We start from the raw sequence: 4,616 nt of genomic DNA, 5'->3' as shown, positions 1-4,616 counted from the left end.
GCTGAGTATGTGCATGTGTGTCTGGCACAGAAACAAAACACAATAAACTGTTGGAAGAAGAAACAACAGGGTGTTTGTCCAGTAGGGATCTGTGTTGTTATAAATTCTAATCAGAGCAGAAGCTGTATTTGAGTTTCCTTAAATAGGCAGATTAAAGTCCCTGAAAGAGGACTGTCAGCTTAGACTCTGCAGATGACTTCATCTCCAAGCTGAAATTCACTTATCAGCTGCGGTTTGTAAAGTGTGCACAGTCACTGTGAGGTGAGGTCATGCTGTCAACAGTGGCTTGGAACAGTCCCCCGGGGGATTTCTTTTCACTAGAGGGTGGCAATGCCTTGGGTGCCTTTGCCTGAAAAACATGGAGACTAGGAAGCAGAGGGCCTGCAGATCTCCATCACGGTATCACGGTAAGCTTGCCGGTGAAACCCAGTGCCTGCAGAGACCTTATGCAGAACGGAAGGGCCCAAGCTCAGGCTCCTGTTTTGCTCACTAGTGTTTCCTCGACACGCAGATAATGTCTGGCACATGTCCAGCTCTTGGGCAACTGTTGTTGCAAGAATAGGCAATACTTAGACCATGAGCACAGACGAAAAGAACAGATAAATATGTGTTCAATTGCCAATAAGCCCAGGGCATTCTGGGTAACAGTGGTACCACTCAGACTTAGTCACAAAGACTGTCGGTTGTGTCCCGTTGCAAAATGAAATGAACGGAAGAGAAAAATTAGGAGTCAGAAAAATAGGAACTGAGGGCCAACCCAAGGAGTTTTGAAACTTCATGGTCTTGGACTAATGGGCTTAGGTTGGGCACTCGGGAGGCATTGTGCAACAGAGGATTCCTGTGGTTCCATAGATTCAAAGCCAGGCTGATGGGAAGCAGCCGAGCCTAGAAGAGCACCGCCAGCTAGAAGGAGAACAAGGAGAAGATTTGATCTTCTGACAAGAAGAACTGGGCAAGAATTAAGCAGGGCGGGTGGGTTCCAATACCGGCCAAGAGCTAAAGTGTGGACCCACGGAACTCAGACCAAAGCAGACGTTTTGGGATAACATGGGATAACTGGGGGAAGTTGTGTCCTGTGAGTCTGTGTGGATGCCCAAGACTTTCTGGGTCACTTCTGGCAGGTCTGATTCCAAGGACCACCAACTAGGTAAAGGCTGATAGTGTGTGCAGGCCTCCCCAGCCATATAAGATACCTTTCTCATAGCTGTGATAAAACCCCTGACCAAAGCAACTTAAGGAAGAGCTAGTTTACTTTGGGGTCACCATTTGAAGGCCAAGTCCCTCCCAACGGTGACACAGGCATGGTGAGAGCAGCTGTAACTGTTGACAAGGTCATGAAGCAGCTGGGCAGCTGTGTCCACAGTCACAAAGCAGAGGCATGCTGATGGTTCATTGTCCACTTTCTGCTTTCCTCCAGTCTAGAACCCCAGGCTATGAGATGGTGCTGCCCACATTCAGGGTGGCTCATTACCTGAGACACTCCCACAGACAAATCCAGAAGTGTGTTCCCAGGGGGATTCTAAGTGCCACCGAGTCACCAGTCTGGTCTGACTATCACACATGCTTACCTTCACCCCTCAGGAAAGACTTACGGCTCCTCCATTACTACAGTGACATTTGTTTCTTGCTGGTATACGATGGCAGGATGGTATAGCTCCAGCACAGAGACTTGGTACATCACGGGGACATAGTCTGGATTAAAAAAAATAACCAGAGCCTCCCTGTGGAAGAGCTTGGGAAAGCAGATATGAAGTCTGCAATTGCTGGGCAGAATCCTAGCAGGATTCTCTCCTCCTATGCCTCTCCCTTGCAATGGGCAGAGCAGGAATTATGGAGAAGGAAGAAAGATGGCAGATGTAACCTGCCACACTAAGCTTAGCTCTGAAAATACTCCTTTGAGGGTATCTTAAGAAATACCCCTTTGAGTGGTGGGCAGCAGAGGCTCCTCCTCCTTGTTCTTCATTTTGAGGTTGGGTCTCACGTGGCCCAGGCTGGCCTTAAACTCCAGTCTTCACTTGAACATCTGATCCTCCTGCCTCTGTCCCCCAGGGGCTGAGCCAGGCCACACCATTCCTACAGATCACGGTGTGTTTTCTGTGAAGGAAGGAGACTGATGGGACTGCGTAAGGCTGGGGAGAGGAAGAGCGAGCTATAGGGAAGAAAGAGAAAGCAAAGGTGAGAATGTTCTTACCATTCGGGCCAGGACTGGGCTTGGGTCAGTTGCTTCCAGTTACTGCCACACTGACCAGTGACTTTCCTCTGCTCTTCCCAGCAGCAACAGCCAAGCACTACCTCAGAGGACGTTCCAGGACAGAGACCCCACCCATCTCATACCTCTTTGTCCTGATCTGACTTCTGCAGGTTCTACCCTGCAGCCCAAACTAATCCCCTCAGCCCATTTCCCCAACCGCAACACCAGCAGCATTGTCAGGTCCCAAAGAAACTCCCTTAGCACCTGTGGCCCCTCCCAGCACTTCTTCCCTACCCCTAACCTAAACCTCTCCTGCCCAGTGGCTTTGCTTCCCTTCCCAGGGCTTCTGACTTCTATGTAATTCAGCCATTTTGGCTACCCGCCTTGTGCTCTTGGGATCCTCTTGGCCTCTCTCCCCTCTTTCTTCTCTTCCTCTCTTCCTCTTTCCCCCACTCACCTTTCACAGCCTCATTCCGTCTGAACCCTTCACACCTCTGACTACACTCTCCCTCATACCTACAGTAAAGTCTTCCAACCATACCTAGGAGCAGCTGTGTCCTCTTCTACATTCAGGCACCAAATAAGGAGTGAGTGTGTGTGTGTGTGTGTGTGTGTGTGTGTGTGTGTGTGTGTGTGTGTGTGTGTGAATTAATAACAAGAACTCTACAAATAGAATGTCTGCAGAACCAAATCTTACCCGATGGGAACTTGTAAATGGTTCTAAGAAATAACAAAGAACACAAACTGCTTGAGGAAAGGTCAGTCGCTGACATCATCACCCCAAGGGACTCCCTGTTTGGGAGAAAGCAGAAACATTCGCCAGGCAGCTGCCAGAGGTGGTGGGGACTTCTCTGAATGTCAAATTCTTCAACTCACTCTTCACAACAGATAAAAATAAAGGCGTTCAAGTGTAATCCTTAAAGGGCAGAGGGAGGAAAACAAGAAGCAGACCAGACGCCCAGAGCTAGCAGAGCGACTTCCAGAACGACGGGAAGAGTCAGATCACTGTGTCTTCTGATGTGTTTGTCTCTCAGAAGGAAACTTCACTTTTTCTTCAAACACCTTGGTCTGGCAAGCTCAGCTGTACCCTAGGGTCCAGATGGACGGCAAACACCAAGATACACAGATGGAGCATGTTCACCAAGGTGCATTCATTTCCAGGAAGTGGGATGCCAGAAAGAGGTTAGGACTCAGGGCAGCAGGAACGAGGGAGCCAAGCACTAACCTCCCTCAAAGCCAGTTTGGTGGGACATATAGATAGAGTCCCTGTGCTCAGGAGCTCAAGGCCAGCCTCAGCTATTTACAGAATTCCAGGCTAGCCTGAGGTATGTGAGAACCTATCTCAAATGAATTGCTACCTTAATTTTTGGCTTGGGATTAGAACAAAATGTCCAACATTATGTTATTTAGGTAAAGCGCCGTTCTTGTTTATAAAATCAAATATTGATCAACTCTGATTGTATATCTAGCCAGGATTTAATTCTTTATTCAAAAAATAAACGTAGCCATCTAATTAACATGTAAATTTTTTTGTAAAATTCTTTAGTAAATGTCAAAAGTGTTCTTATAATGAAGAATTGTTTTAAAATTTACTTCTTTCTTATTTGTCATTACTAAATGTTGGGTTTGCATACTAATTTTATATGCCCATTTACTTGGGATGGTGTAAAAAATTCTCAGGCAGAGACTGTTCACAAGTGAAACTGTTTAAAAAGTATTGTAGATTACACAAGAGTCTGTCCTTTCCTCCTGATGCTCCTATGCTGGGGTTCAGTCTCTCCTCCCCTCTGGGTTAATCCAGCAGCTCTGGAACAAATCAAATCCACCCCAGTGCTAATCAAACCCTTGTTCTGGCTTGCCCAGCACCCTCCATGTCTACATAAACCCTGAACATGTCCCCTTTTCTAGTGTGTATGCAGCAAGGGATCTTCACCTCATCCAAGGAGACTGTGAAATCCTCTGCTGAGAAGGACTGGGCTATACTTAAGGGAAGGAAATATTCATCTTTTATTCCACATTTGCTTTAGAATTAAAGAAAATAAATCAACCCCTGCTCTCTTGTCTTACTTTCTTTTTTCTCCACCCCACTTTTATTTTGTTGGCTCAGTCTCTCCAAGAGCAGCCTCACCCCCTCTCCCCACGCCATTTCTGAGGTACGTGCTTTTGCCAAGGAAGCCTCCCCAGGAAGTGCTCCCATCTGCCGCTCGGTCTCTCTTCTGGCTAACACTATCATTTCACACATAGCCATAGGAACGCTACTGGCCCGGATCCCTAGCTAGGTAGACTTTTGCCGTCTGTGTTCCCATGATCTTTCTGCATTTGCCTCCCCCAATAGATTATCAAATCCCAGAAGAGAAAAAAACATTTGTTTATTCAACTCTGGATGGATTTCCATGAATATTCTCACATAAAGTCTGACATAGAA

At 47.0% G+C, this 4,616-nt stretch overlaps 1 long non-coding RNA gene across 1 annotated transcript; it reads left to right on the top strand.

The window, feature by feature from the left end:
- Positions 1-4,201, top strand: LOC143443596 (uncharacterized). Its single transcript, XR_013112730.1, has 3 exons — positions 1-407; positions 2,050-2,175; positions 2,273-4,201. It is a non-coding gene; the product is annotated as an uncharacterized LOC143443596 (long non-coding RNA).
- Positions 4,202-4,616: the final 415 nt, after the last annotated feature.

Source organism: Arvicanthis niloticus, chromosome 9, assembly GCF_011762505.2.
Source record: "Arvicanthis niloticus isolate mArvNil1 chromosome 9, mArvNil1.pat.X, whole genome shotgun sequence".
Classification (NCBI taxonomy): Eukaryota; Metazoa; Chordata; class Mammalia; order Rodentia; family Muridae; genus Arvicanthis; species Arvicanthis niloticus.
This window is presented reverse-complemented; position numbering and strand designations above follow the sequence as displayed.